At 44.2% G+C, this 12,816-nt stretch overlaps 1 protein-coding gene across 8 annotated transcripts in view; it reads right to left on the reverse strand.

Annotated features, from left to right (window-relative positions):
* The window catches only part of LOC129557796 (ferroxidase HEPHL1-like), a 109,377-nt gene that overhangs the window by 45,398 nt on the left and 51,163 nt on the right, over positions 1 to 12,816 (reverse strand). Inside the window, exon 1 of one of the 8 annotated variants that reach the window (XM_088832070.1) lies at positions 1,617 to 1,770. The exons of the other annotated variants lie outside the window; for them this stretch is intronic. The gene's annotated coding sequence lies outside the window, so the exon portion shown is untranslated. Of the gene's footprint in view, positions 1 to 1,616; positions 1,771 to 12,816 lie in introns of those variants that run through there. 8 annotated transcript variants of the gene reach the window in all.

Here is a 12,816-nt window from a genome sequence, read left to right on the forward strand (position 1 = left end):
GTGGATGAGAAAAAAATAAGTAAATAACGGAGGAGGAAGAAAGAGAAGGTAGGACGGACGGTAGGCTTTACTAACTACCTTACTTTCCTGACAGTTTCAAAGCAGTTGGGGGGAGTCCGGGAGAGGAAGAACCTGTTATCTCACTAAAGAAACAGCAACACTGTAAGAAGAATTCCATCTCAATTATCTTTTATTTTCAGCTCTATCCTTGCAAGCCAGCCCACTTAAGCTTTTACATCACTTTCCTATCTTATGACCTCTATGTTGGGGTGTGGTACTTCAAACACACACTTTTTTGTTCTTTTCCTTCTTCTTCTGGAGGGAAAAGATGGCATTGATTTGCTGAAAAGTATGGATGGGGATAAAAAAATAAAGTACGGACGGAAAGCGTTATCTTGAGGAGTAAACGGTTCTTCCTGACAGAACTACGGATTTCTCTATCCCTTTGACTGTCAGCACACCACCAAAGGCTAAAAGAAGGCTCAAGAGCGAGGTAACATCCCCCTTGTCAAGTCTCTGTTTCCTTGCTCCTGCGATATTGGCTTTGCCAAGCAACCCCATTCCCGTAAATACACATTACAGGTCTCTCCAAACTACTTATATAAAATAAGATCCTGTTTGACCAACCTTATAGAGCAGTCATTCACCTCTATAGCTGCTGAGCTGCTCTGCTGCTCTGTCTGCCTACAGTCAGAAGGGAACCAAAATTCAAAATTTCCTTTCTTCTGGGCCAAAAACCAGACCTTTTGTCCTCCTTCCTAGACATGCTGCAACTCCAAGTTGACTCCTCTGCCTCAAGTAGTGGCATATGCTTTTCTTCTTTTAAGAAAGAAAGAAAAAACCCCCCTTTTTCCCTTATTGAGGAAGGCACCGAACTCTGATAAAGGCCTCTAGGAAGATGCTAAAATGCCTTGACATGTTTAACAGCACCTTATTTCAGAGGCTATGGATGAACCTCCCCACCGTACCCCAGGGCAAACACACGGAGCGTCCAAGGGGGCAGAGGGGGAAGCCTCGAGGAGGAACATGCAGACTCTGCAAAACTGACGGGAGGGAGGAGAGGGAACAACTTTCAGGACTAGAAAAAGGAGGCATTCCACATGCTGCGACGCCCCCCGCGCCCCCGCACCCAGCCCTCGGCGCACTGTCCTCCCGCCAGCGGCCGCGGCCGCCCCCTACAGCCCCCAGCGGCCCGGGAGCGCCACACGCCCCCGCGGCGCCGACCGAGCCGCAGCAGGGCTGGCGCAGGGAGCGCGGGCCACACTCCGACAGCTTGCTCGGCGCGGGCTCGGGACCCAGAGGGTCAATCCCGTCTTAGGGCATCGGCCCGCCGCGGCGCCCAGCCCCAAACTCGGGCTCCCCGCGCCGCGCCGGCCCGCCGCCCGCCCCGAGAAAGCCCCGAGACACCCCTCCACAGCGCGCCGCCCAAGCCTTTGGTTTCGGCGGCGGCGCGAATAACGCTCCCTGAGGACGAGGGGCCGCGCCTGCCGGTGCCTCCTCGGCACAGGCTCAGACCCAGGAGCGGGCAGCCGCGGGCGGCACCTCCTCAGTCCCCACTCCCGACTCCCTTTCCCGCTGCGCCGGACGGGAAGGGGCCTCCACGACCCGGGGCTCACCTCACACCTCGGGGCCGGACTCCCGGGAGGCTGCGCTGCCGGCCGGGGGCGGCCGCGGGTCCCTCGGCTACACGGAGCCAGCGAGAGGCGCCGGCGAGCTTTCGCCACTGCCAGGGCGCGGGGGCGGGCGGGGGCGGGGAGCATGCGCGCGCACGTACGGCCCAGGCGTGCTGCGCCCGCTCGGCTGCGCGCTCGCGTTTTGTGCCCAGCTTCTGGGTAGCCGGAGAAGGCTATGGCAAGCCACCCCAATAACTCTTGCCTGGAGAACCCCATGGATGGAGGAGCCTGGTAGGCTGCAGTCCGCGGGGTCGCTAAGGGTCGGACACGACTGAGCGACTTCACTCTCTCTTTTCACTTTCATGGATTGGAGAAGGAAATGGCAACCCACTCCAGTGTTCTTGAAGGAGAATCCCAGGGACGGGGGAGCCTGATGGGCTGCCGTCTATGGGGTCACACAGAGTCGGACACGACTGAAGTGACTTAGCAGTACCATGGCTTTCGATCAGTTTCACCTCTTTCCACTTCAATTCCTCATCTGTAGAATGAATAATGGAATCTCATAGTCATAAAAGAGAAATCGTGTTAGATAGAAATAGTAGTAGAATCTGTCTCCTAGGACCGTCTTTAGGCATCTACATGCAGTTAGAAGTGTGCCTTCTGTATAGTAAGTGCTCGAATGTTAGTTCTCAGACTCATTTTTTCATTTATTGTTGCTGCTGTTACTGTTATTTACACATACACACACATACATACCCTTTTAAACCATTCAGCACCAAACTTTAAAATGCCACATTTAAGTTATTGAGAATATACATGGCACTATGTGTACCACTAACTTGTTCATTTTAACTGCAGTAGAGAGATTTAATGTACAAATATACTTTAATTCATTGACTCATTATTTTTCTGATGGACATAGCGGTTCCAAGTGTTTCACTATTGTGATATCTATCTTCCTTGTACATGACCAAGGATCATGGGGTGGATGCCCAAAAGTGTAGTCGTGGCACTTTAACATACAGGCATCTGCAACTCAAGTGCTTATTTCAATTCACACTCGCAGTAGAGAGTTGGAATTCCCCATTTCGCCCCGTCTTGGTGTTCTCAGGCTTTTAGGTTTTTGTCAACCTCTGAAACAATACCTCAAGCCTGTCTTGATTTTGATGTTGATTTCCCTTACACCTCAGTGTTTTCATGTTTCTTCAGTGTTTTCATGTTTCTTCGCTGTTTGGGGTTTCTCTTCTGTGATTTGCCAATTTGTTGCCTTTTGTCCACTGCTCTGTCAGGTTATTTGCCTTTGGTTGTTATTCTTGTTTTAATTCTTTGTCAGTTACTTGCCTCCCAGGTATCTTATCCGGCTCTGTAGCTTGTCTTTTCACTTTGCGTTTTCTTTGCCTTTTGTGTTTCAAGAAATCCCTCCCTACCTCTGAAAATCATAAAAACGGTCTGCCGTTTTTTTCCAGCAGTTTTTTAAATTTGATTTTTTAATTCATGGCTGTAATCTCTTGAAATTCATTTTTATCTATGTTATGAGGAACAATTTTAGTTTTTCATAGGAATGGTGCTTTTTGCACCATGTATCAAATAACCCACCTAAATAGTAATGCATTGCTGTAATATACAAGTTCCATTTTCAGGCTCTCTTATTTACTGCTCTGTTTGAACAACCTTGTTTCAATCCCACATTTCCTCTACCTTATGCTTCTTCAGAATCTTTTCAACTGTTCTGGCACTCTTCTGTTTGAATTTTAGAATAATTTCTTCGTGAGAAACAGTTTGTATTTTGTTGAAATGGCTTTAGGTTTTAAATGAATCCAGGGAAAATGTCTGTCTTTGTGATACTGAGTTTTAGTATCTTTTTGTTTCTTTATGTATGTACTCATTAATTTGTTCCTAGGTACCTTACAGTTTTTGTTTCAATCGTGAATGAGACCTTTTCTCTGTTACATTTTTCAGTGGGATACTGCTGGTCTACAAGAATGCCACTGATTTTTATATATTGACCTTATACTGAGCGTCCCTGCTGAACTCTTCTATTATCTCTAATTGTGTGTAAATTCTCTTATGTATTCTTTGTAGAAATCCTGTTCCTGCAGGCAAGGCCAAGTTCATATCTCACATTCCAGTTCTTATGTTTTAGGTCAGATTGTTGCGTCTGTACTCATGAGAGATATAGACGGTGATATTAATAGTTTTTCTTTTCTTGCCATGTATTTTTGCTTTTTGGTGTCAAGGATGTAATAGCTTCATAAAGTGAGGTCTTTTCCTCCTGTTGTTTGAAACAGTTTTTACAATGAATAAGGACTGTCTGTTCCGTCTATGGGGTCACACAGAGTCGGACACGACTGAAGTGACTTAGCAGCAGCAGCAGCAGCTCTTTGAAAGAGTCAGTATATCATCCTGTAAAAATCCTCTCTCATGGTATCTTTGAAGTAAAGACAGAGAAATTTCCTCTTTCCAAACTGAAATTCTGCAATTCTCCATTCCTCCCTGTCTCCTGGACTTTGGCAACCATTGTTCTACTTTATTTCTCTATGAATTTGACTGCTCTGGGTACCTCATATTAATGAAACTCAAACACTAGAATTTTAATATGAGTTTTCATTCAGGATTTTACTTCAGAGGAATTTTATACAGACTTGTAAACTGTGCACTAGAGCTATTGAATTCCTATTTGAAGTAATAGCCATACATAATTGAATAAGATTTACTATTACTGAGCGTGCCTAAAAGAATGCTTGTCACGTTTTGATTATAATTCCTAGTGAGAGGTTTTTAAAATGTATTAAGCAATGATGTTATCCTTGAGGTAGCCTCCTTAGGTATCTTGGAGAAGGTAACATTTGAATATATGTTCCCGTGAATATCAGTGCAGTTTATTTGTAGTCATTTCTCATTTTAATGAAACTTGCCAATATTTGAAAATGTTTCAGGTAGTTGATCACATTCTTTCTGTAAGGTATAGTTCAAGCGAGGCAGAAAAAGGAAAGACGACCTCAACAGAAGTAGGTTACCTTTATTCAGGCAAGGAGGGGGCGACAGTCAGTCTAACGACCAGGCTGAGCGTGGAGAGGGATCAGGGAGGCTCCATATTTATAGGGAGGTTTGTGGAAGCGATAAGGAAAACGTTAATCAGGCAGGATGGTTTGGGTATTCTTCAGTTGAGATGGCATTTGTAGTTGGGCAGGGGATGATAAGTCTTCAGGGCAGGTGTAGGGGGTGGAAGGTTTCTGGACAGGGGGTGATAAGTCCCAGAGAGATGCAACTGGCCTGGAGCCATCAGGGTGGGACCTAAAGTTCTGTTTTGTTTCCTCTGAAGTTAGGTGATTCAGCAAGGGCCTTTGAGACTGTTGTTTTCTTTTCTAGGCCCAAAAGACTCCTTCTGTTTCAAAATACCCAGTTGGGTTTAAAGTAAATTGCACGTATTTAAGTCCCTGATTTGAAGAAAAGTGGGCTTGTGTAAAGTATTTTAAAATATTTAAATGAATGTCCTTGCTGAAAACAGGAATTCACAGCTTGGATTTTAAAATACTTGACACCAACTGTTTTTTTTTTTTTTGCAAGAACACTTTTTAAACAATGTCTGTTAAATAATTCTAGAGAAAGTACTATTTAATGCCTGAAAAGAGTAGGTCGTGAAATATAGCTTGAGTTTTCAGAATAATGTATATTTTACAGTTTAAAATCAGTAAAGTTTATTCCTAGAATATGTTTCACCTTATGTGTTATTTGAGTAACAGTAATTTTCCAGGTACTTAGGTTTGTTTTTTTTTTCCTTTTAAAGTAGTTCCTTCTCTTTATTTAGGGGTTCTAAGAGGCTCAAATGGAGAAGGCAATGGCAACCCACTCCAGTACTCTTGCCTGGAAAATCCCATGGACAGAGGAGCCTGGTAAGCCGCAGTCCATGGGGTCGCGAAGAGTCGGACACGACTGAGCGGCTTCACTTTCACTTTTCCCTTTCATGCATGGGAGAAGGAAATGTCAACCCACTCCAGTGTTCTTGCCTGGAGAATCCCAGGGACAGCGGAGCCTGGTGGGCTGCCGTCTATGGGGTCACACAGAGTCGGACACGACTGAAGAGACTTAGCAGCAGCAGCAGCAGCAGCAACAGGCTCAAAGCATTTTATGAAAGAGTTAACACATTTCAAAGTTTGTTGATATTTCTAGAAAGGCATGCACATGTAACATATTTATTAAAAACATGGGGTTTAAAGTCCTGTCTGTAACACTTTGAGTCTCAGTTTCCTCATGTGAAATACAGGGAATAATATGTTAAATACAGTAATATCTACCTCATAGGTGGCTGTGAAGATTAAATGAGAAAATAAAGTTAAGCCTCTTACTAGAATGCCATGCACAAAGAAAAATTTCATTATTCTGTTGTTGCAAGGACATAATTGCTGAGGTTTAAAAAAGAATTGTTCTTGTGTTCTGTATTAGCATCATCATTTTGTCTTTTCAACACTGATTTTCGAAAGAACATGTTTCCTTTCCTACAGTTTCCCCCTTCGTTTTTTTCTCTTTCATCCTTCTAATCCAAAGATCTATGTCCCAAGGAATTTTGATACTACAACCTGTGTTTCAAAAATAGAAATGTGTTACTGTGATAGAAGCAGCTTAGCTAAGACTGTCAAGTTCACATTAGAGCCATTTGTAGAATTAAAAAAAAACTGTGTAGAAAACAAACAAAAAACACATTATTCCTATTTACACCCACAGAAGGCAGCCCATCTGCTGTTTATCTAATCTTGATTCAGAAACATACAACAATAGAATAACAACATCATATCTAACTTAAGATTTTAGCTTCATTTTCTGATAAGAGTGTTTCCCCTTTACCAGACAATACCAAAAGGAATCAGCATTGTTTATGAAAGGACCGTAAGGAAACGGGTATGTTTTACTCTTCCAACATTAATGATAGCAAATAATTCTCTATAAATATATAGTATGTACTACTAATTTTTTTTTTCTTTCCTGCTACTAATCTTTATATGCAGAGTACATCATGAGGAACGCAGGGCTGGATGAAGCCCAAGCTGGAATCAAGATTGCCAGGAGAACTATCAATAACCTCAGATATGCAGGTGACACCACCCTTATGGCAGAAAGTGAAGAGGCACTAAAAAGCCTCTTGATGAAAGTGAAAAAGGAGAGTGAAAAGGTTGGCTTGAAGTTCAACATTCAGAAAACAAAGATCATGGCATCTGGTCCCATCACTTCATGGGAAATAGATGGAGAAACAGTGGAAACAGTGTCAGACTGTATCTTCTTGGGCTCCAAAATCACTGTAGATGCTGATTGCAGCCAGGAAATTAAAAGACGCGTACTCCTTGGAAGGAAAGTTATGACCAACCTAGATAGCATATTAAAAAGCAGAGACATGACTTTGCCAACCAAGGTCTGTCTAGTCAAGGCTATGGTTTCTCCCGTGGTCATGTATGGATGTGAGAGTTGGACTGTGAAGAAAGCTGATCGCCGAAGAATTGATGCTTTTGAACTGTGGTGTTGGAGAAGACTCTTGAGAGTCCTTTGGACTGCAAGGAGATCCAACCAGTCCATTCTAAAGGAGATCAATCCTGGGTGTTCATTGGAAGGACTGAGGCTAAAGTTGAAACTCAAATACTTTGGCCACCTCATGGGAAGAGCTGACTCACTGGAAAAGACTTTGACGCTGGGAGTGATTGGGGGCAGGACGCAAGGGGACGACAGAGAATGAGATGGCTGGATGGCATCACCGACATGAGTCTGATGTGACTTGAGTTTGAGTGAACTCCGGGAGTTGATGATGGACAGGGAGGCCTGGCGTGCTGTGATTCATGGGGTCGCGGAGAGTCGGACACGACTGAGCGACTGAACTGAACTGAACTGACTGAACTAATCTTTAAAGTGGTAAGTATCCTGCCTGTGACTTCCTAGCACCAAACTGATTTTTCCTCAAAACTGTTCAGTGCCTGTAATAGAGAGAAAGAGGGAGCCTTACTGGAAACATATTCTAAGTCTCTAATAGGATGTGAGAGTTGGACTGTGAAGAAAGCTGATCGCCGAAGAATTGATGCTTTTGAACTGTGGTGCTGGAGAAGACTCTTGAGAGTCCCTTGGACTGCAAGGAGATCCAGCCAGTCCATTCTAGGGGAGATCGATACTGGGTGTTCATTGGAAGGACTTATGCTAAAGCTGAAACTCCAATACTTTGGCCACCTCATGCGACGAGTTGACTCACTGGAAAAGACTCTGATGCTGGGAGCGATTGGGGGTAGGAGGAGACGGGGACGACAGAGAATGAGATGGCTGGATGGCATCACTGACTCAATGGACATGAGTTTGAGTGAACTCCGGGAGTTGGTGATGGACAGGGAGGCCTGGCGTGCTGTGGTTCATGGGGTCGCTAAGAGTCGGACATGACTGAGCGACTGAACTGAACAAGAATACATTTTGAAATATTATACTTTAGAAGTGTAGAATATTAAATTTATTTTAAAAGTATTCATACTATTATGTACAGGCTGTAAAATGCTATCAAGGGGCACTTCTGGATAAATACTTTAAAATATACAAGACATTTTGGCCGCTGCGAAACAGACTAAACAGCCTAAGCCCTGACTTCCATTTTAGGCTTAACTGCAGATGTATCTGGCGGTGGTGGTGGTGGTGGTGTTCATTCGTTAAGTTGTGTCCGACTCTTTGTGACCCCGTGAACTGCAGCTCACCAGGCTTCCCTGTCCTTCACTGTCTTCCAACATGTACTATCTGGTGTACAAATAGTTTACACATATTTAGGAAAAAATTCAGTGTTCTTGCCACAGTCTTCAGCAGGGCACAGCAAACTTTCTCTGTAAGGTCATACAGCAGACATTTTAGGCTTTGTCAGCCATGTGGTTTTTGTTGCAACAACTCAGCTCTGCTGGTGTAGTTCAAAAGCAGCTATCAGTCACTTCATTCGCTCAGTTCAGTTCAGTTCACTCGCTCAGTCAAGTCCGACTCTTTGCGACCCCGTGAATCACAGCACGCCAGGCCTCCCTGTCCGACACCAACTCCCGGAGTTCACTCAAACTCACGTCCATCGAGTCGGTGATGCCATCCAGCCATCTCATTCTCTGTCGTCCCCTTGCCTCCTGTCCCCAATCCCTCCCAGCATCACAGTCTTTTCCAGGTGGTCAAAGGTATTAGAGTTTCAGGTTTAGCACCAGTCCTTCCAATGAACACACAGGACTGATCTCCTTTAGGATGGACTGGTGGGATCTCCTTGCAGTCCACGGGACTCTCAAGAGACTTCTCCAACACCACAGTTCAAAAGCATCAATTCTTTGGTGATCAGCTTTCTTCACAGTCCAACTCTCACATCCATACATGACCACTGGAAAAGCCACAGCCTTAACTAGATGGACCTTGGTTGGCACAGTAATGTCTCTGCTTTTTAATATGCTACCTTGGTTGGTCATAGCTTTCCTTCCAATGAGTAAGCAGCTTTTAATTTCATGGCTGCAATCAGCATAGCATCTGCAGTACTTTTGGAGCCCCAAAAATACAGTCTGACACTGTTTCCACTGTTTCTCCATCTATTTCCCATGAAATGACGGGACCAGATGCCATGATCTTACTTTTCTGAATGTTGAGCTTCAAGCCAACTTTTTCACTCTCCTGTTTCACTTTCACCAGGAGGATTTTTACTTCCTCTTCACTTTCTGCCATAAGGGTGGTGTCATCTGCATATCTGAGGTTATTGATATTTCTCACGGCAATCTTGATTCCAGCTGGTGCTTCATCCAGCCCAGCGTTCCTCACGATGTCCTCTGCATATAAGTTAAGTAAGCAGGGTGACAATATACAGCCTTGACGTACTCCTTTTCCTCTTTGGAACCTGTCTCTTGTTCCGTGTCCAGTTCTAACTGTTGCCTCCTGACCTGCATACAGATCTCTCAAGAGGGAGTTCAGGTGATCTGGTATTCCCATCTCTTTCAGCATTTTCCACAGTTTATTGTGATCCACACAGTCAAAGGCTTTGGATAGTCAAGAAAGCAGAAATAGATGTTTTTCTGGAAGTCTCTTGCTTTTTCCATGATCCAGCAGATGTTGGCAATTTGGTCTCTGGTTCCTCCGCCTTTTCTAAAACCAGCTTGAACATCTGGAAGTTCACGGTTCACATATTGCTCAATCCTGGCTTGGAGAATTTTGAGCTTGACTTTACTAGCTTGACTGCAACTGTGTGGTAGTTTGAGCATTCTTTGGCATTCCCTTTCTTTGGGACTGGAATGAAGACTGACCTTTTCTAGTCCTGTGGCCACTGCTGAGTTTTCCAAATTTCCTGGCATATTGAGTGCAGCACTTTCACAGTATCATCTTTCAGGATTTGAAAGAGCTCTACTGGAATTCCATCACCTCCACTAGCTTTGTTCATAGTGATGCTCTCTAAGGCCCACTTGAATTCACATTTCAGGATGTCTGGCTCTAAGTGAATGATCACACCATCGTGATTATCTGGGTCGTGAAGATCTTTTTTGTACACTTCTTCTGTGTATTCTTGCCACCTCTTCTTAATATCTTCTGCTTCTGTTAGGTCCATACCATTTCTGTCCTTTATCGAGCCCATCTTGGCAAGAAATATTCCCTTGGTATCTCTAATTTTCTTGAAAAGATCTCTTCTCTTTCCTATTCTGTTGTTTTCCTCTATTTCTTTGCATTGATCGCAGAGGAAGGCTTTCTGAGCTCTCCTTGCTATTCTTTGGAACTCTGCATTCAGATGCTTATGTCTTTCCTTTTCTCCTTTGCTTTTTGCTTCTCTTCTTTTCACAGCTATTTGTAAGGCCTCCCCGGACAGCCATTCTGCTTTTTTGCATTTCTTTTCCATGGGGATGGTCTTGATCCCTGTCTCTTGTACAATGTCACGAACCTCCGTCTGGCACTGTATCTATCAGATCTAGTCCCTTCAATCTATTTCTCACTTCCACAGTATAATCATAAGGGATTTGATTTAGGTCATATCTGAATGGTCTAGTGGTTTTCCCTACTTACTTCAATTTAAGTCTGAATTTGGCTATAAGGACGTCATGATCAGAGCCACAGTCAGCTCCTGGTCTTTTTTTTTTGCCAACTGTATAGAGCTTCTCCACTTTGGCTGCAAATAATATAATCAGTCTGACTTCAGTGTTGACCATCTGGTGATGTCCATGTGTAGAGAATTCTCTTGTGTTGTTGAAAGAGAGTGTTTGCTATGACCAGTGCATTCTCTTGGCAAAACTCTATGAGCCTTTGCCCTGCTTCATTCTGTGCTCCAAGGCCAAATTTGCCTGTTACTCCAGGTGTTTCTTGACTTCCTACTTTTGCATTCCAGTCCCTATAATGAAAAGGACATCTTTTGGGGGTGTTAGTTCTAAAAGGTCTTGTAGGTCATCATAGAACCGTTGAACTTTGGCTTCTTCACCGTTACTGGTTGGGGCACAGACTTGGATTACTATAATACTGAATGGTTTGCCTTGGAAACGAACAGAGATCATTCTGTCATTTTTGAGATTGCATCCAAGTACTGCATTTCAGACTCTTTTGTTGACCATGATGGCTACTCCATTTCTTCTAAGCGATTCCTGCCCACAGTAGTAGATACAATGCTCATCTGAGTTAAATTCACCCATTCAGTCCATTTTAGTTCACGGATTCCTAGAATGTCTATGTTCACTCTTGCCATCTCCTGTTTGACCACTTCCAATTTGCCTTGATTCATGGACCTAACATTCCAGGTTCCTATGCAATATTGCTCTTTACAGCATCGGACCTTGCTTCTATCACCAGTCACCTCCACAACTGGGTACTGGTTTTGCTTTGGCTCCATCCCTTCATTCTTTCTGGAGTTATTTCTCCACTGATCTCCAGGAGCATACTGGGCACCTACCGACCTGGGGAATTCCTCATTCAGTATCCTATCATTTTGCCTTCTCATAATGTTCATGGGGTTCTCAAGGCAAGTATACTGAAGTGGTTTGCCATTCCCTTCTCCCGTGGACCACATTCTGTCAGACCCCTCCACCACGACCCGCCCATCTTGGGAGGCCCCACACGGCATGCCTTAGTTTATTTTTTTTTTATTTGAAAAGTATTTATTTTCAAAAAATTTGTTATTTAAGTTAACACACAAGAGGTTATTTAAAAATATGGAATGCTTCACGAATTTGCGTGTCATCCTTGAGCAGGCGCCCATGGCTTAGTTTCATTGAGTTAGACAAGGCTGTGGTCTGTGTGATCAGTTAGGTCCAATTCTTTGCAACCCCATGGACTGTAGCACCCCAGGCTTCCCTGTCCTTCACCAACTCCCGGAGCTTGCTCAAACTCATGTCCATCGCGTCGGTGATGCCATCCAGCCATCTCATCCTCTGTCGTTCCCTTCTCCTCCCGCCTTCAATCTTTCCTGGCATCACGGTCTTTTCCAGTGAGTCTGTTCTTTGCTTCAGGTGACTGAAGTATTGAAGCTTCAGCTTCACATCAGTCCTTCCAGTTGAGTATTCAGGACTGATTTCCTTTAGGATTAACTGCTTTGATCTCCTTGCAGTCCAAAGGACTCTCAAGAGTCTTCTCCAACACCACAGTTCAAAAGCATCAATTCCTAAGCTTTCTTTATAGTCCAACTTGCACACCCATACATGACTCTAGGAAAAACCATAGCTTTGAGCAGTGACCCCACAAGACAGTTGACCCAGACTTGCCTGTGAGTGTCCAGGAGTCTCTGGCAGAGGGGTGAGTCAGCAGTGGCCTGCTGCAGGATGGGGAGGCGCTGAGTGTGCCAGTGCATGTACCAGACCTTTTGAAGGCGGTCGACATTGTCTTCATTACCTCCACCATGGTTTGGTCTCAGGTGAAACAACAGGGAGGGAACACAGCCCCACCCATCAACAGAAAATTGGGTTAAAGATTTACTGAGTATGGCCCCACCAATCGGAACAAGACCCAGTTTCCCCCACAGTCAGTCTCTCCCATCAGGAAGCTTCCATAAGCCTCTTATCTTTATCTGTCAGAGGCTGGGCCCAATGGAAATCACAATCACAGAAAAGCAGCCACAGACAATACATGAACAGCTTGGAAGTGTTTCCGGATGACGTTGTTTGCAGGGACATAATTGGGGCAGATTTGTTCTGTAGGTTGTAGTCTGCCAGCTTCTGAACTATAGCAAGCATTAGTCTCTATCACCTTAGATAATTCTTTCATTTCAGTG

The sequence above is a fragment of the Moschus berezovskii genome, chromosome 25, assembly GCF_049115385.1.
Source record: "Moschus berezovskii isolate FMDL1 chromosome 25, NW_MosBer_1.0, whole genome shotgun sequence".
NCBI lineage: Eukaryota > Metazoa > Chordata > Mammalia > Artiodactyla > Moschidae > Moschus > Moschus berezovskii.